Below are 20,730 nucleotides of genomic sequence, written 5' to 3'. Positions count from 1 at the left end.
GGAACACGGTAATGTTCCGTCATTTCGTAAATTACGGTTTGTTGAATTGTGTCATGTTTGCAATTACGTCAACGATAAAATTCAGATTTTTTTGGTGTGTATTTCTAAATATAATCTTAATTTTTATGTAATAACCTAATCTAATTTGATTCGTGTATTTGGATCAAAATTATAATGATTTCCATTAATTTTTCTACTCATTTTATGAATTTAAAAACCTATTGTTCCATTTTTTGCTTTACTTTTTTATTTCGGTCGTTTTGTTGATTTTTATAATTTATTCAGTTTATTCGAGATTTTATTCGTGCAAGACTAGAAACTGTTTTCATCCCACCTCTAATTGGGTGCCTACTTCTCGTGAGTTCTGCAAACTAATCCATTAGTGAAATGTGTAAGAAATGTCTCATCTCACTGCTAGGTGGATTAAATCGGTTTTTTTAATTAAGTGAAGGATGGCTAAAATAAAAATTTTCCGATCAATTGCTGCGGAAGAACATTTTTGTATGTATAATGCTGAGATACAGTTCGATTTCGTGGGAGTTTATGGCTATGATAATAATAAGAGGAATGACAATATTTTAATTTATATCGAAAGTATTTGTCTTAAAATGTTCGGCATTTTATTAATAAAAATTGCAAACGTAGATTTTTTTTTCATTAACGTTATATTCTGAAGAGTCCGTAAACGTTAATTTTCATGTAAATAGGAATAACATTTTTTTTTATTTTATATATGGTTATACACTATACTGGTTCAATTTTTGACTTTTAGCTCCACCAAGCTCTACTGATTCCTTTTATGGTCCTAAGTAATTGTACAAATTTTGGTACCGATTGGTTGTGTCTACGGACCCTCCAAAAATTTCAAAGCTTATATGGAAGTTTGTATGGAAAATCGGTTAACATTGAAAATAAATTCTTAAAAAATCACCTCATCAATCAATTAATCAGAACACTATATATTTCTAAAGGTATTTTTCTACTGAACACATTCAGAGAACATTGCAAGTTTATGAAAATTCGTTGAGAAAAGTTATTAACTAAAGAAGCAGTATGACTTCAAAACAAGTGGATTTTATTAGTAACCATAGCAACCCTGTTTGAATAGCTACATCGTTATACAAGTATAAACTAGACTTGCCACCTAGCTTTCGCATATGGCAGATACAGCTATTCAAACAGGGTTGCTATGATTAATAACAAAATCCACTTGTTTTGAAGTCATGCTGCTTCTTTAGTTAATAACTTTTCTCAGCGAATTTTCATAAACTTGCAATGTTCCCCGAATGTGCTCAGTAGATGAATACTATAAGAAATACATAGTTTTCTGATTAATTGATTGATGAGGTGATTTTTAAAGAATTTATTTTCAATGTTAGCCGATTTTCCATACAAACTTCCATATAAACTTTGAAATTTTTGGAGGGTCCATAGACACAACCGATCGGTACCAAAATTTGCACAATTGCTAAGGGCCATAAAAGGAATCAGTAGAGCCTGGTGGAGCTAAAAGTCAAAAATTGAACCAGTCTATTATACACTGATAATATAAATTCGTAAATATAATGAAATCGATCATGCAAATGCACAAATTCATTCGTCGTTTTCTGCAACGATTTTTTTCGTGCATTGTAAATAGTAGGTTTCGTTCATTTCATGTACAAGAATAGCCGCTGGCTGAACGAAAGCTTTCGTAAATTTTACACATTTAATGTACACTGCACGAATGTTATCGTTGATAACGACATTTTAAAAAACGTGTGTGTATATTACGAACGATTTCGTTAGTCGCACGAATTCATTTCGTTTATTTTAGAAAAGTTTGCGTATTTATTAGCCTGTTGTTGTTTTCAGTCGATCATTTGGGATTGATGTTTGACAACATCGATTTTTTTTAATTTAAACCAATCGATGTGGCCAAATCGATTTTATTGTGGTACGAAGAAATGACCACTTGATGAACGAAAGTTTTCGTAAATTTTGCTTATTTAGTTTACGTTGCACGAATGTAATAGTTGATAACGACATTATTTTTCGTGAATGAAACGAAATGTTTCGTTTATTTTAGTTTTAGTTTTTGTATATTACGAACGATTTCATTGCTCACACGAATTTATTTCGTTCATCTTAGGAAAGTTTTCGTATTCATTAGCATATTATTTTTTCAATCGATGAGTTAAGATCGATGTTTAACAACAACGATTTTTTTAACTAACTAAAAGGATCGATCTGGCAAAATCGATTTTATTTCGACCTGTTCACCTCTATTGGGGAAAGATTGTGGTGTGAAGTAATAACCGCTTGATGAACATTGCAGGAATGTTATCGTTGATAACGACATTATTTATCGTGAATGAAACGAAATGATTCGTTGATGATAAATGCTTTTGAATATGATGAACGATTTCGTTGGTCGCACGAATTTATTTCATTTATCTTAGAAAAGTTTTCGTATTTATTAGTCTCTTATTGTTTTCAGTCGATCCTTTTATTTATTTAGTGCAACATTGCACGAATGTTATCGTTGATAACAACATCATTTTTCGTGAATGAAACGAAATGTTTCGTTTATTTTAATAAACGTTTATGTATATTACGAACGATTTCATTGGTCGCACGAATTCTTTTCGTTCATCTTAGAAAAGTCTTCGTATTTATCATCCTCTTCTTTTTTCATTCGATCTTTTGGAATCTTTGTTTGACAACACCGATTCTTTTTAGTTGGTGAAACAGATCTGGCAAAATCGATTTTATTGAGGTATGAAGAAAAGACCGCTTGATGAACGAAAGTTTCAGTAAATTTTACTTGTTTAGTGTACATTGCACGAATGTCGTCGTTGAAAACAACATTATTTTTCGTGAATGAAACAAAATGTTTTGTTTATTTTAATAAACGTTTGTGCATACTACGAATAATCTCGTTGGTCGCACGAGTTCATTTCGTTCATCTAAGAGAATTTTTCGTATTTAATAGCATATTATTTTGACATTGCTCCTACAAAGAAAAACTCAAACTTATTCATACAAAACCAACGAGCAGTTCGCGATGGCTCAACTGAATCCGTACTGCTACAGATTCTTGATCAACCGAAAGAGGTTCAGGAAATCTACGGATACGGATACGGCTTTTAAATAGTCAGACCGAAACCGTCGTGATGATCAACAATTATCTGACGTATAGCAACAATAACTCCATATTCTACCTCCATTGAACCTCTGTTGACGTTAACGGTTTGACGAATGGTGCTCGTAAATATTATAAAGACTTTCGTATATAGCAGCGAAGAATTCGTTTGCCTAATGAAGCCGTTTCGTAATAAGCCAACGAGAGTCCTTTCGTGGTTTTCACGAAAAACTCGTAATAAAAAATAAAAGTGTTTCAGTAGAACTACGAACGATTCATTACATGTACGAAAAATTCGTATATTTTATGAAAATTTTCTGTACGAATCTAATTCCTAGCGATTTACGAATATATTCTATCAGTGTACAAAATAAATGAATAATTTTTCAACACTATTTTCAATATTACATAAATTTTACCGCATTTACCACTTTACCGTACGATGCGGTGTAGTAAATGCAGTACGGTTGCGGTAAACGTTTTTATAATCTTTTTGCAGTTGCGACAATCCATTTACAGATGACGGTCTGGTCTCTATTACAGGTTCCATAGCTGTCAATTTGCAAGGGCCATTGTAAAATACCTTGAACGCAACTACAACTTCAATTACTGGGTCAAACTATTACTCAGGCTCTAATTTTCAAATATCTCGGGGTCTGGTTCGACTCTAAGGGTGCCTGGGGATATCACATTAGATATCTAAAACAAAAGGTGGGGGCCCACCCAGGACTAAACTAACGCAAACGTGCCTTATCAAATAAACAAATTGAATAAAAAAAACGCTTTCAACCCACCTAACAGTGTGATGAGACATTTCTTATAACTCTTATCACTCTCTTCGGATATTATATCGTTTGAGAACATTTAGAACTTGATGCTCCGCGATGTTTTTGATAACACATACTACATGGGAAAGTGGCAGGACTCAGAGAATCGCTCAAATCAACATAGGACAACATCAGTGCTAGAAATCTCAAATCAAATCAATGGGAAGCGAAAAAATGGCCCATAAAATAGACATAGCTACGAATTATTGTTAATGCTCTGTTAATAAAATATCTAAATTGTGGTGGGAAAACTGAATTTTCCTAAAGGGGTTATATATTGTACTGATCCAAAAAAATCGCATTTTTTTTAATCGATTTGAAGTTTATACTTTACCCTTTGGCGATTGTTTACTTTTTCGGTCCCACCTATCAGCATTGAAGTATCGTCCTTACGTTTTTTTACAATAACTACAGTTCTACACCACCGATTTCGTCCGGGTTTTTTTTTCAATAGCGATCATTGTTACTATTTACAGCTGATATCAGCTTGATAATCCTAAAAAAATACGAAAATGACAGTTTCGCTTCTAAACTGCTAGCAAAAAACGTATCGCCCTGTTTGTTTGCATGGAGCGTGGAGGGCGAAACTTTAAATAAACAAACAAAAATACAGTTTCGCCCGTTGTATTTTTTGTTGTAGTTTAAGAAAGCAATATCGTAGAATCAAAATTTTTAGGTTAATTGGTTGCGTTTCAAAGCCCTCATTCGCTTTCATACAAAGCCTTATGTTTACATTTGTAAGTATCGCCATTTTCACAAAAAAGGGTTGAAATGAAATCGCAGCTCCGGATATCACGCCATCTCTGAAGTGCATGCGTGCATAGTTCCAAATTTTACTTCGACATCGACTTTTTCTAAAGGTGACTTCCCAGTAGTATCCTTGATTTGAATTATTATCGCTAATCCTAATGCCAAAGAACAAATAAAAACCTCTCGAAAACGAACCGTTTGGGAAAATCATCATCATTACTGGAATTTTCATTTTCACGAAACTTTTCGATAACCTTCCGTCACTTGCGTTAATGCACTGTGTGCACAGTGCACTGAAAATCTAGCGAAATCGTCTTAGGGCACCAGCGGGTCTAATTCAGAGCTATCTGCGCGGCGAGTAAAGTAAAGAATACTAAAAATTAATTTCTATTCCATAATTTTCAGTTCAGCAATTCGAGAGATCGTGCTCACCGCAAGCCATGAAAAATAGACTACGTTGTGAAGCGATGGTCACTATTTATTAAAAAATCACGGTTAAATAAAAAAATTATACTATTAAAAAATTTCAAATAGTTTATAATTTTCACAAACTTATTAAGAAAAATTGTTTAATAATCTTTCGTAATATTGTGTAAGAAAAAAGCTGAAAATTTCAGTATTTTCTCTATCTGCAACATATTAACCCTTAAGTATACCAATTAAATGGTATACGAATTGGAATAGGTTCGCCAAATTTTGGAAGAAGTCTATAAAAAACCCCTTGAAAATTACCTAAAAATTGTTGTAGTTCGATACAATAAAAAATCCCCAAAAATGAAATGTACCTATTAATGTGAAACACAGCGAATAATACATACAATAAAGACCCATTTTTATCAGTCTCATGGTGTATTTTAGGCTGACAAAATGGGGACATTGACTAAATCGGGCAATTTTTTTTTCTTTATAATAAACTGAAGCTGTTAAAATATTCTTCCCGTCCCTTGATGTAGTCTGATAACTATTTCTGATTATGATGAACTTTGTATTTTTGCATATTTCCATCTTCATGATAAAGAAAACATGCTCAAGAAAGGATTTACTCGAATTCAGTCTTGTTCGTCTGCTAGAGCATATCAAACATATGTTCATATTTGGCTGATAAAATCAGGGTTTCAATGTATTATAATAGATATTCAGCATTCGAAGAAGTTTCTTGTGAACGAGTGTAGAACGACTTTGTTTCTACTTACTTGAAGTCAGCGGCGTAGCCAGAAATTCGGTTTGGTGGGGGTTTGGTGAAAATCGATCATACTGTCCAAACGGCATAATTCCGAAACCGTAATTTTTGAAGTTTTAAAATTATGCAGAATTAATTTTTCAGAAAATAGTAACAGAGTTCGTGTCTAGCGAATTTGTTGAGACTTTATTGTAGTCATGAACTCAACTCGACGCATTCCCAAAAAAACCTGTCTTAATCCACCTAGTGGTACAATTGTGCTTGTCGCATTTGTCCAGACTACGATTCCATGGCTGGTTATGTTCAATACAATGGTGGAAATGAATATTACATGTTCAGTACGATTTGCACATACATACAATGGATCGACAGCCACGATCTTGAGATACTATGTGATACTGAAACGTCGCTTGAAACCAGGGGCGGATCATGGAGAAAGATCCGGGAGCTCCAGATCCTGCCGAAAATTTTCAACTTGTTAAGAAGTTTTAAACTAGTTTTAATTTTAAAGTAGCTACCCCTCACTGCATACTCCCTCCGGGCCGGTATGATTGACGATTTTTAGAGTGATTGCATAACCTTTCTATATGAGAAAGACAAAAATGTACCAAAGTCCAAAAAAAGTCAAAATGCAAATTTGATTTTGAAATTTTTTCATTTCAGTTTATATGGGAATTTGCTGTGTGGTTGCACTCTTCAACTCGTAACTCCGGAACCGGAAGTCCAATCAATAAAAAATTCAATAGCAGCCGATGGGAAGGTTGTACCTATCATTTGAGACTAACTAACTTGAGACTAAATTGGTCCAGCCATCTCTGAGAAACAGAGGTCACATTTTTTCCATATACACACATACATACACACACAGACATTTTCCGATCTCGACAAACTCAGTCGATTGGCATATGACACTCGGCCCTCCGGGTCGGGATTAGATTGACGAATTTTAGAGTGAATGAGAAAGGCAAAAACATTTTTGGCAAATGTTGAAAGTTATGCATTTTTTTGGTGAGCAGTTCTATGTTTCATAGACATTAAATCAATTTTAACTTCTCTTCCTATTAAATAAAGACTCTTATTACAGTACATCTCTACAAAAACGAGATCAATTTGAAAATAAATCTGAGGACTATGATTGATTACAGAACTCTGTAATTTTCTATTGGAATGTTTTCAGGCAGGAATTTGATATTGATGCTATTAGACAACTGTGAAATGAAGACCAATAGATCAGGTACATATCAGGACCCCATTCCGACAATTTATCAAAAGTCCTCATGATGTTTACAACAGGTTATCAATCTACGGATCAGATAATTGTTATTGTAATATTGAATTAAATCAGTCTGCATCAATAAATTTTCAACTTTTGGTGTTAAACCCCAAAACCTTCTCTGGGCTACGCCGTTGCTTTGAATTATTTATTTGGCTTTTCCTTTTCCGATATGTTTCAGATCGATCCGATGGTCATTAGTTAGAAAAATTGCAGTCAGAAGGTTCGCACAAATGAACATTTTTGCACTGATAAGTTATCAAGTTCCTTCCAGACAACTTGGAAGTGTTCGGTGCGGTGATTATTTCTAGCGGTTGTAGATAGAAAAATAAAATACAAAATTCGATTTGTCGAAATAATGTTTGGCTTATTTCAATGGATTATTTCTATATTGAGCAATAAATAGGCGACAAAGAGTAATCCATAAACAACAAGCCATAACTTTTAAAGTATTCAAAATAGATATTTGAAGTCTTCAGTAAAGTTATTCGCAAAAGTAAGAGCTACAAATTTGTAGAAGGCATCATTTCGATATAATCACTTCCAAGAAAATTTGTGAAAATATCTCACTCATAGAGGGATTAATCAGCAAAAGCACAATACCAAAACAAAGGGCATATTTCCTCCATTAAATTCTCCGAAGATACTATTGACCTAAAATAAGCCGTTTTGGCGTTAATAATAGATTACATGTTTTTGGTCATATTTCTGGCAATGGGAAATGATAAAAATCTTTCGTCCGCATTTAATGTTAAATATCTCTTTTGATAATAGTCCGATTTCAACAATCTATAGCTTGTTCGAAAGGTATTCGTATTCGTATTCGTTGTCTAAAAACATATAAATTGTTAATCTATATTGTCAATTTTGGCAGATAATGCAAAAACTGCAAAAACGCCATTTTTACGCATTCAAACATTCATATCTTGGAAACTAAACATCAGAATCAAAAACAAATTAATAGCGTTCATACTGTTTTTTAGTTCTTTCATTTAAAATTGGTTTGGATAAGATCGGTTCAGCCATTGCTGAGAAACACGAATGAGAATTTGTCCGTTACATACACACACACACAGACATTGTCCCAAATCGTCGAGCTGAGTCGATTGGTATATAAGACTCGGCCCTCCGGGCCTCGGAAAAAATCTTGAAAGTTTGAGCGAATTCTATACATTTCTTTTATAAGAAATGTAAAACTGATTACAACATCATGCTTTTAAACTTATCGATTATTTCAATTAATCAATCGTCTCGTGGCATTATTTAATTTTAATTAGCAACTATGTGAAAAATAATCAATCCACTCAGCGCTCTATTGAAGGTAAGCCCACGCTCTCTAAATATTTGGTTTTGCATCGACATACCATTAAATCACTCTTCTAATAACATTTTATTCAAGATACTTCCGATTGGAAACATCCCGATTCGAAATTGGCAGGGCTTTAACAGCGTATCTTAAGAAAAGAAACTATTTTGATTATCACTCATATCCAGTGACTTAATCAGTGATTCTGCACTTTTATCAGTATCAGTATTTAGTTTTTTGTAGCTTCATGGGAGACATAAAACGATAAAATAACAAACCAGAGCATTCATTTAATCTCTTTCCAGATTCTCAGTATCTGAAGGTCAACCGTCATCATCGCTGTCGTTCTGCGCGAACTGCTTTACATTTATTTACTACACTGAGCAAAAAGCATCTGAGAATTTCATAAGTCTCGGCATATGAACCAACCTTCTGACGATGTCATTGAACGCTTTAGAATGCCATAGGCAGGCTTATGAATTCATTTATCTTTATTCATGCACTCCATAGACGTACAAATAATGTATTTCATAAAACAGTCTTATGACTTCGCTCCAATATATGCCTTTAAGAATTTCATAAGTTTTTCTCATGAAAACCATATGAGATCTGTTATTGATTCTATAAAATTGTATTTTATTTTTCATAAACGTCACTTTTGTGAAAAGTTCATAATTGTTTCTTATGGATTCAGTACTGGACTGGACGGCCAACCAGGAGTTAATAGTTTCAGCACTTTTTGATTACCGCTGTTTGAAGCAAAAGAAGTGAGATTTTCAGTCAAATTGCAACAAAATTTTAAATTGTTTTTATGTTATTGAATAAATTACTGTGAGCATTAAATCTGTTTACATGGTTATGATTTTTACAGAAGATATCCGATTATTTGAAATGAAATAAGTTGTGCATATAATTAGTGTCTGACGCGTATTTTATAATTATCAAAATAATTTGAGAAGTAACAATCATTATCATTCAGTTGTCAAGTCCAGTTTCCCGGTTGTCTAAGCCCAGTTTCCCAAGAAATATTGACGAAGCGTTGCTCATTATGTACAAATTTTAATATTTAATGAGAGTTTTCTCTTCAATCTTCTGAAAGGATCTATACTTGGCGGTTAATTTGTCCCGAATTGAGTTCTACAAGATGACCACACGAATGAATTCATGAGGAATGACGTTCACGTTTGACAATTCTCAGTGATTTGTTTACTTTGTCAGTTGCGTGAGTTGGATTGCAACGGGTGCCCATTTGTTACATTCAAACTCACGTAACTCCCATGTAAACAAACCACCGAGAATTTTTAAACGAAGTTCATCCGGCTCATTTTGTGGGGTTATGTCTGTTGGTGTAAAACCTAATATCCTCTCAAGGTTGATTTTTACTGTTGATTTTTTGTCTACTAAAATGCTCGAGAAATGTCAGCCATGTTCTTTTTTTATATAAATGCACAATAATATCCATAAATAAAAAACTTATGGCATTCATTCGAACATTGTAATGAATTTCATAAGACTGTTCTATGGAAATCGTTATTTCTACTATGTTTTCTACTTATAAATGTCAGCAATTTTCATAAATGGGCACCTATGGCGTTCATTCGGACATTTTCATAAATTTCATAAGACTGTCTTATGAAAATAATAAGAGATGGATTTGGAAAATTTCCCCTCCAAATCATAAGACAGATTTATAAAATCCATTTAAAATCCTTATGTCTGAAAGTCATAAGACGTTTTTATGGAAATTCAATGTAAATTTTGCTCGGTGTACTTTAGCGGCGCAGCCAGTTTCGCATGCTTCAGCTATACAGATACACAAGCGATATGAGGTAGCTGTTCCCTAATTTATCTTTCGCCCTCAATTCATTCTACTCACACACTAGTTAAGTGCGCACTTATTATTTTTGTTTAAGCGGATTCAAAATCACCCTTTTTCGTCGGTCGAGCTTTTCCTGTAAATATTTTTTGTGTTCACAATGATATATGTATCAAATTTTCAACTTACTCAGTTTTTCGAAAGTCGAATTGTTTTCATAGCTTTGACTATATATATACTTTTTTTTACACGAGTTTGGATATTATTCAATTTCTCGCGATTGGAATCATCGATCCTGCTTATTTTTCAACAAATTAAAACTAAATACGTATTTTTCTAATTAAACTTCGCGAATGACGATATTTGTGAAAATTATTAACAATTGTTATAAGCAAATTGAAACAATTGCTTTACGATGTCGTTTCGGAGTATTATTGTTGTATATTTTCTTTATCGTGGATTCAATTCACGATTTGGAAGTGTTATTCGACAGTAAACTTAATTTCTTCGACCACACTGCAGCAACAACAACGAAGGCTTTTGCAATATTGGGTTTTTAAACGGAATACTAATTATTTAGATGATTTCTACGCATTGATATCTGTATATAGCGCACTGGCCCGGAGCATGGAGTGCTGTACAAGTACGGGCACCATACAAGGCCGTTCAAAGTTACTGGTTGGAGCATACGATTGTACGATTTGCTTTAAAACTGCCGTAGAACGACCATATCCGTCTACCACCGTTTAATAATAGATGTATGCAGTTACATTTACCGACGCTTGAGTCTCGTGATACTTTTTTGCGAAGAATGTTCATTTTTGATACGTTGTCGAGAAATATTGACTGTCCCGATATTATTATAGAGAATAATTTGTTTGTTCCTCTTGGTGTTAGAAGCTTAGGAATCAGCTGCTTCTGTGGGGTGCCACAACATACGGCCAAAACCAGTGGCGGCGCGAGATGATTTGCCGCTAGGGGCCAAAAATTAAATTTGCCGCCCCTTTTATAATGAATTTTCAAAAGAGTTCAATTTTTTACCATTTATTCGATTTTTTGAAAATTTAATAATAACAATGCCATTTATTAACCGATTGTTATGAAAAATAGCGCATAATACTTTTAACAAAAGAACATAACAAATGACCGCGCTACTAATTTTTTAGACCCGAGAAATAGTTCTATGCTCTAAATCAAGATCTCAAGGGTCTATTAATTTAATCGAACGTGGGTTTGTATTGTATTTGACCAGACCTGCAACCTTTTCTGAAAAGTACATTCTTTTTTATTTTGCGGCACTTTGTAATTATTCATTATACTAATAACAAGGTCGCCGAATGGAGAATACTTCACCGTGTTCGCCAGCATCCAGCTCGTGCCTAAGCTTTGTATGTAATTGCTTGTCAAACGTCCCTAGGTGAAAATGCATCTATCATAATATCAAATTTGCCTTAACAAACTATCAATCGTCATCATTATCTTAGTGACCTAGTGGCCGGATAATTCAAATCATATCTGAATGTATTTTAGATTTCCAGGTTACTCGATCTTGGACCGCCAGTTCCATAGACGCCCACCGCATGCCCATCTTCCTCAATTGTGTACAGCCAGCAAGAGCGGGATTTGCGTCGAAATTGACTTCTTCCAGGTTCTCTGCTCTGTTGTCATAACTTTAATTGGTATCTCTTTCGTCTTTCGGCACTACAAGCCCAGCTCACTGTAGTCTGCGGTGTTTTAACAGCCTTTAAATGTCAGCATGGTTGTATACTTGGTAGTGTCTGCGCCATTGTCCATTTTCTACTGTGCTGCCGAGCATTGAACGTAGAATTCTTCCACAAACAAGCCGAGCACTCGATACCCTGCTTCATTCAACATCCATGGCCGTACAGAGCACCAATGAGTATCAGTGATTTGAATAGAGCAGGTTTCGCGCGCATACTCGGGCTGTAGGACTCTAGCTGACTACGTAAACCATATTCGCAGCAGCAACATGCATTTTTCCTTCGCGGCTAACATCGTTATCATATGTCACTAGTGTTCTAAGATATATAAATTGGTTCATCGTTTTCCACCTCAAACCCAACACGACTGCTACGTTCTCTGCCAGCTACCATGTACTTTGTCTTGTCCGCAAGTTGTATTCCCTGAATATATCCCGACTTTGTCGCATTTGCTCCGTCGTCGATCGTGCTTCTCGAAACCCGCTTTGATATTCATCAACAAAGGATTCAGCCAACAGACGCAGTCTCCTCAAAAGAACACGAGAGACTACCTTGTAGGCGGCATTGATGATCGTTATGTCTCGGAAGACATTATGTTCGAGTTTGTTTGTTCTTCTTGAAGATAGGCCATATGAGGCCATTCAACCAATCCGAAGGTATACTTTCTACCACGCAGATCATCCCGATCACGGAGTGGATTGCTTCTCACAGCCGGTCACTTTTTAGACTTTTAGAAGTTCACGAAAAAATTGGTTGGTCTTCAAGTTAGTTTTTTAACTTTGAAGACCAACCAATTTTTTCGAAATTTCCTATTCTAAGCGTGTGCGAGAAAGAGAGGCAACACATAACTTTACATGAGAATATCTTTTTACTGCAAACTCGTATCAATTTGCAGTCCTCGGTAATGTTGATCCTTACACCTTAAGCTATATATCTGCGGATTTTGGGATGCACAAGTTGATGCTGGCATTTTATACTGAATTTATTGTTTCGATTGCCCCATCATATATTTTCACATACAAACTTGAAAATTCTTGTGAGTGAACTAGAGTTTTCGAAAAAGCTCATATTTGACAAATTGTATGTAAAGCCAATTACCGTTTGATTTAAGTGTTTCGAAAAAAGCCAAAATTGTTGCGGTTCTAATACTCACACTACTACAAGGACATTCGGAAACTCATCTCCGTTGAATCTTTTGAGACTGATCAATAAGTATATAGTTTTGTTCGATCGCATCCGTCGTCCCGATTTACTACCTTTTTCATTGTCAACAGATGCGAAAATAATATAAATTCAAGCTTTTCCTTCGCACTTGATTTTTACCGTGATTAATGAAACTTAATTAATGATTTTTACCGTGATTACTAAAAATGAAATAGAAGTTTGTTGAGTAGGAAATGCCGCCCCCTGATTTTGCCGCTCGGGGCGGTTGCCCCCTTCGCCCCCCCCCCCCTTAGCGCCGCCACTGGCCAAAACAATCCGGTAGCTAGATGTTGAAGCAAATTCAACGAAACTTCTCATCTCTTCGGCTTTCATACTACTAAATCTAGTTATAAATTAGCGATCAGAAATTTTTAACATTAACAATAAGTGACTTCATCTATACAGTATCTGGCGAGGATGATAGAAACAAATAAATCATATGCAAAAAGAAAAACATGAAAACTTGCAACAGGACCGTTTTTCTATAGAGGCGTACCGAGCTCTGCGCATCACGGCGGTTGCGCGGCCCGCGCGCCTTGCACCAAAACTTGAACAATTTCGAAATACTGTCCAAGTTGAATTCTTGATTTATTGTTGTGATAACATATTTTTTACAGGCAATGCTCGACCGACGAAAAATGGTTTGCACACTTGGGAGATTTTGGCTCACATCATAGGATGAAGTAGAGGCTCTCAATTCAAATTATTGCTTCGCTTAATCGTGATTATGTTAAGTATGATTTTTTTGTTTCGGATTCTCCTTGTTAGTAGATAAAAGCTGACTGTGTTGCTAGCTAGACAATAAATCCAAACATGATACGCAACTTACGCGTGCGCCTGAAACCAGGTATCATTATGCCGCCATGATTTTGGATCCTAAATCTAAAACGTCGCGTAAAGTTCGACCGACAATCGACAAAATCCATTCCATGCGAAACGACTATGTGATGTTTAATTTGTTAATGAAGCCTGTTGTAAAGTGTTTAATTATAATCGACATGTCGAAAACAATACTTTTCTTTAATGTATTGTCCAAAATTTTCGATATATAACAAACATCTAAAGATCGAGCAGTGTCGAGTCTTGTCTATCTAGTGCGAATTGAGCTTCGAGCTTTTTGATTCTCTAATTATGTGCGTTGATTTTAATTTGATTTTCAATCAAATCTCCGATTCAAGCAATGTATACTTACACGCCAATTTTGTTTTCGCCGAATGGCTGCAAAATTTCGCTGAATTTTCATCAGCTGAATGTCCTACACACCAAAAAATCTGAATTTTATCGTTGACGTAATTGCAAACATGACACAATTCAACAAACCGTAATTTACGAAATGACGGAACATTACCGTGTTCCGTTTAATTTTACATGAAACGTATACTTTACATGCGCAATAACATAAAATTACACTTCCTACCATTCAGAACAAACGCTGTATGTGGAGTAAAATTACATGATTTACGAAATTAAACGTCATGTGAAATTAAAATCAAACGTAAAACTAAGTCATTTTTGATGCTCGTATATGTCAGGGTCAGGAGACGTAAATTTACACTATTTTTTCTAGGTGTGTAGCAATTTATGATACCGATAGTTCAGCAATTCAAATTATGTAAATTTGATAGATTCACTTTACTGAAAATCAGCAATTGAAAATATCAAATTGGCAGTGCATTTGTCGAATTATCAGTATTTCGTGCTGGATTACTGCAAATCCGGTAATTGCGCTGTCTAATTGACAATTTGAATTGCTGAATTTTCAGCAAAGCGAAACTGTCAACCTGGTACAATTCAAATGACCGATCCTTCGGCATCTTGGATTGCTGAAACTTTCAGCTGGTGAAAATTCAGCAAAATTTATATAAGTATATTTGAATTTTCATTTGAAAGTTTCATATAAATTTTCGTGTTACAAAATTTCACAAAATAATTAAATTTTGAGTTATTCAGTGAAGCAGCGCTTTATTGTAGTACCTATAACCAAAACATGACCGGCATGATTTATATGCAAATAGGTATGATTCTTAAGCGATTTTTGCATTATAACTAGTATAATGCATATAGTTATTGGTCCTGGACAAAATGCATTACACGGCAATTACACCGTATAAACTCACACAATCCCACAGTGAATGTATTGGTGAATTCAACACATGTAAAGAATACCTTCACTCGTATACACGGGCTCGAGTTCTAAGTCCCTTTCGCTTTGCAATCGATAGCATGTTCAATATTACAGAAAGCAGTTCAAGGAAATCATCGGTTTGGTGAGGTGAGGCTTTTGTTGTAGGCGATGTTCCCTCAAGCCTAAATGTACAAACGATTTGTGGGTTCTGGATAGATCCACAAATTCGAACGGAAGCTTAGATTGCTAGCTCGATGAGCAGAGTGGCCAGACCTACCGACTTATTGGTAGTCCTACAGATTGCGGGCTTCCCTACCGATTCATAGACTACCAGGGGAATAATCCCGATATTTTCTTATTCATACAGAAAACTACAGATTTTCATTGACTTTGGGTACAGCCTACATCAACAATCATTTTTCATTCGTATTTGAACTGAAATCTTATTGGTGCTCTGTGGATGGTACAATAATAAAAATATCTTTTTAAAAAAAAATTCAAAGTGTCATTTGTCGTTTCCTTGTTTCCGTTTTTTGCAAATCTATGTCAACACTGGTACAAAAATGCAATCCAATGATTGTAGGTCTAGTACAAAGGGTTCTGAATGGACACAATCACCCTCTTTTCGTGCGATAATTAGCACCATTGATTGTTAATGAAAATTTATCATTCAGTGTTTGTGATTGCCTTTAGCAACAGGTTAGTTTTTGCACTGTTGGTTTGCTAATAGCACTCGGGATGCTAGTAGGTATATAGGAACGAACACAATGTGTAAATCACAAAACATTCCGTGGCGTGGCATAATTTACATGTCTGTAGTAGTTTCTAGCTTAGGTTGAGGAATGTTTTGTATTTAATCCGCAACACTGATGATGAAGATTGCGCATAATTATTACCATTACAGTTTGTGACCGCTTTGACTAAGCCTGGAAATTTCGATTTCAGTATAGGGTTTCTGGTCATATTTTTTTATCGACTTGAATTCCAACATACCAGTCGTACCTGTTTTATGTTCTAAACAAAATATTGAATGATCATCTTGGAGCATATCATTATTATGTAGCAAAACACGCTCAGATACCCTATGTACTACACTAGCTACTAGAGCGCAAGCGTTTCAATTTTGTTTCTACTTCAACCGTGATCTATCCGTTTTGTTTCGGTTTACATGCTTGCTTTTGACTGCAGTGGGTAAGTGTAAACAGATGACACATCCGATCTTCTTCACAATTTCATTTTAGGCAGAAATTTCAAATAAGAAAATGAAGAGAAAGTGCATTACGTCAGCCTCATCAGAGATTTCGAACGTGAATAAAACTTCGCACTAATCTTAAATGGAGAAATAGTCTGCTGTAAGCTCTGAATCACGGCGACCTTCATTACTATTAGTCACATTTTATCGAAAATTTCCGACGGGTTGATTTTGTATGTACGGGTTAAAAAGGTGGCGCACAGTACAGGTGTCAGCAATTATATTGTTAGAATTCAATGCATAGTATATACAATCACCGTTAATTACAATTCTTTACCACTGTTGCAGCTATTCATGCAGTCGTGACCGCTCTGATAGCCTTTTGTATTCAAAACACTAATGTTTATGTGAGGCACAACAGCAAACAATAAACACTGCACTTCAATCAATGTTTGGGTGACCACGACTTACGGTCTCCAAAAAAATCTATCGAAATGCGAGCACCGAAACAAACGAGACGGAAGAAACGATGATGATCAACTGCGACACAACACTGACTGCCGGATGCCGACTGAACAGAAAGGCATGACTCTGACCGGCTATAGTAGAGAAAATGTGTATAATAAAACCCAAACTCATTCTCCCTGTAACAGTAGATCAACCACGCTCCATGATTCCTCTCGTCTACACCACTTCCCAACTTCGCGCCAACCGCTGGATGCTAAGGGTTTCTGATGTAAGGTGTTTTTCATATATTGGATATCATTGCATGCATTTAATTTTACGTGTTTTACAAATTGCTTTAGTTTCGTACTGTTAATGATAATTATGTAGGTACATTTTAAAATTTTCGACGAAATTCTCAGTTGCTTCCTCAATGACACGAAACAGTGTTGAATAATATATGTAAGCGATAAAACGAGACCTTTTGAGACCATTTAGCAACCAAATCAAATATTTTTTTCAGTGTGTAGTATTTACAATCTGTGTACATGTGTAGTATTTACAATCTATTTGAATTTTGAAGATGATACGAGTTGTATTGTTGGAGTTATCGACAAAACTGTTAACACTTTTCGCGCGACAATGTTTAACGTCTTATATGTGGTAGTGAAGGGATGGGTTATGGTGTAAAAATGTGTGCCGATGGACTACATCCTATCAAATAATCAGAAGATAATCGTTAAATGAATCAGGAGAAATCGATTGTAATCGGTCGGTTTCATTTATTTGCATGCACCTATTTGGAGCATCAAAAGAGATGTAAATTCAAATCATTCCATAAATAACGAATTTTACTATAATTTCACAAGCTAATTTAAAATTACCGTTCAATTAATCGAAAAACTAATGTAGTTCTGTTTGTTTTTATTCCAATATGGTTAAGAAATGTATGGCTTGTTATATCATATGAATAAAAGTGTAAAATTATATGTTTTTTGACGTTCTAATTATGAGCATTGATTTTTATTTGATTTTCAATCAATATTTTTGAAATGTATGTTTACAACCATGCGTATGTACTAGTTGTATAAATTTCATTTTTTTGGTGTGAGCACTTACGAAGTCGTGATTGCGGCCACTTCGTCCTGGACTCGGTTATGCGGACAAGCCGCATCACACTAACTTCGTAGATAAATGCAATTTCTCGAATACAATACCACTATTAGTAAAGTTAGTTGGACTAACTAAAAATTACATTCCGCGTAAGCAACATTCCGATTTTTTCTATGTAATAATAGAATTTGACATGTAAAATAAAATAGTGTGTCTTTTTAAATGTGAAACTCGGCAGAATAACGAGAGAAATTGTGAATGACGCATATTTTTACGTATCCTTGAATGTAAATTTATGTGAATAGTGACGATCCTTACATATATTTTAATAACAGTAAGACAGAATTTGGTAAAACAAATAAAATACTATTACTACGAAATGTGACTACGCCACATCGCTATAATTCTGTTCTGTCTAACTTCGCTGCCACTCAGTATGATTTAAACTTGCCATATACCCTATGCTTCAGTGGCGTAACCAGGAATTTGAATTGGGGGGTGAGGTTTGACAAAAATAGTTGATTTTTCGAAATTGTTTTAATTTTATGTATTTTTCCTAAATTATTGAAAGTTTAGAAACAAAATTAGTCTAACGGATGCCTTTTATAATTTTTTTAAAAATGTCAATTAAGTCGTAGTATGAAAATACAAAGTGTACTTTTAAAGTGAAATAAATATTCGAAAACTTTTGTAACGGTCAAGATCGCATAATTTCGAAAGCGTAACTATGGAGTTTAAACAACTACGAATTAGCTTTCCAACATAAAAACATAGTCACCCTTTGGTAGAATGAAAAGTTTGAACAGTAGATTGGCAAAAACATTTGTAAGTTTGTTGCGAATATGAAACATTAAGCTTTACAATAAATGCACATAAGCATATATGTTGTATATGTATCGTACTCTTTACAACTATAGAGCCTCATTTATCATAATAATTTTAATTAACAAGTATTAAACTAAATTTTAACAATAGAACTGGCGACATTCTAAACAATAGAAGTAGCAATTTGCTATACAACAGAAGTTGCCGCGTGCTAAATGATAGACGCTGCAAGGTGTTGAACACAAGTTTGAACATGCCCGTTGGTCGATTTCGCGTGGACTGTGGCTAGTGCGTTATCGTGGGCATCATCGAAATGCGCCGCGTGTTGGAAAAGCGCTGCGCGTGGCAAAAATCTTTATATCTTTGGAAAGAAAACAAAAGAACAAAATTATCTTTACAGATTATTGACGTCATTTGATATATTTTTTTGGTTTTTTATAGCGACGATATTTAATTTGTTCATTAAAAATGTATGTAAAATAATACTAGTAAAATAAATATTCAATAAATGTATGTTTATATGACAGTGTAAACATCATTATAAAAGTGTGCAAAATTTCATGTAATCATCTAGAGTAGTTTATGAGATATAATAAATTGAAAAAAAATTTCGATCGGTTTTTAAATTAAAAACCGATTTAATCCACCTAGCAGTGAGATGAGACATTTCTTACACATTCACACACTATTGGATTAGTTTGCAGAACTCACGAGAAGCAAGCACCCAACTAGAGGTGGGATGAAAACAGTTTCTAGTCTTGCACGAATACAATCTCGAATAAACTGAATAAATTATAGAAATCAACAAAACGACCGAAATAAAAAAGTAAAGCAAAAAATGAAATAATAGGTTTTTAAATTCATAAAATGAGTAGAAAAATTAATGTAAATCAAAATTATAATATACACGAATCAAATTAGATTAGATTATTGAATAAAAATTAAGATTATATTTAGAAATAGTTATAAGATTAATAGAATAAATTGACTCATACTAACAAATTGAATGAAATAAAACGAATGACTGAACATTAAATGCATAATATTAAAGATATGAATAAAATGCATCTAATGAATCAATTGAATTAAATGAATCAAATGAATCAAATGAATTAAATGAATTAAATGGATTAAATGAATCAAATGAATCAAATGAATCAAATGAATCAAATGAATCAAATGAATCAAATGAATCAAATGAAACAAATGAATCAAATGAATCAAATGATTTAAATGAATCAAATGATTCAAATGATTCAAATGATTCAAATGAATCAAATGAATCAAATGAATCAAATGAATCAAATAAAAACAAATGAAACAAATGAATCAATTGAATCAAATGAATCAAATGAATCAAATGAATCAAATGAATCAAATGAATCAAATGAATCAAATGAATCAAATGAATCAAATGAATCAAATGAATCAAATGAATCAAATGAATCGAATGAATAAAATGAATCAAATGAATCAAATGAACCAAATGAACCAAATGAACCAAATGAACCAAATGAATCAATGAATCAAATGAATCAAATGAATCAAATGAATCAAATGAATCAAATGAATCAAATGAATCAAATGAATCAAATGAATCAAATGAACCAAATGAATCAAATAAATCAAATGAATCAAATGAAACAAACGAATCAATTGAATCAATTGAATCAAATGAATTAAATGAATCAAATGAATCAAATGAATCAAATGAATCAAATGAATCAAATGAATCAAATGAATCAAATGAATCAAATGAACCAAATGAATCAAATGAATAAAATGAAACAAATGAAACAAATGAATCAAATGAATCGAATGATTTAAATGA

The 20,730-nt window shown here is 34.0% G+C and overlaps 1 protein-coding gene and 1 long non-coding RNA gene across 11 annotated transcripts in view; one reads left to right on the top strand and one right to left on the bottom strand.

Annotated features, from left to right (window-relative positions):
• The window catches only part of LOC131677940 (protein unc-13 homolog 4B), a 170,914-nt gene that overhangs the window by 113,569 nt on the left and 36,615 nt on the right, over window positions 1-20,730 (bottom strand). The window contains exon 1 of one of the 6 annotated variants that reach the window (XM_058958042.1): window positions 16,989-17,107. The exons of 2 other annotated variants lie outside the window; for them this stretch is intronic. The gene's annotated coding sequence lies outside the window, so the exon portion shown is untranslated. Of the gene's footprint in view, window positions 1-16,834; window positions 17,108-20,730 lie in introns of those variants that run through there. 3 more of the 6 variants (XM_058958040.1, XM_058958039.1, XM_058958041.1) reach the window with 3 other exon arrangements.
• The window catches only part of LOC131677943 (uncharacterized), a 76,107-nt gene continuing 65,648 nt past the window's right edge, over window positions 10,272-20,730 (top strand). For 3 of the 5 annotated variants that reach the window (XR_009303496.1, XR_009303492.1, XR_009303495.1), the window contains exons 1-2: window positions 16,526-16,802; window positions 16,866-17,253. This is a non-coding gene — a long non-coding RNA (uncharacterized LOC131677943). The other 2 variants (XR_009303494.1, XR_009303493.1) reach the window with 2 other exon arrangements.

Source organism: Topomyia yanbarensis, chromosome 1, assembly GCF_030247195.1.
Source record: "Topomyia yanbarensis strain Yona2022 chromosome 1, ASM3024719v1, whole genome shotgun sequence".
NCBI classification, from domain to species: Eukaryota; Metazoa; Arthropoda; class Insecta; order Diptera; family Culicidae; genus Topomyia; species Topomyia yanbarensis.
This window is presented reverse-complemented; position numbering and strand designations above follow the sequence as displayed.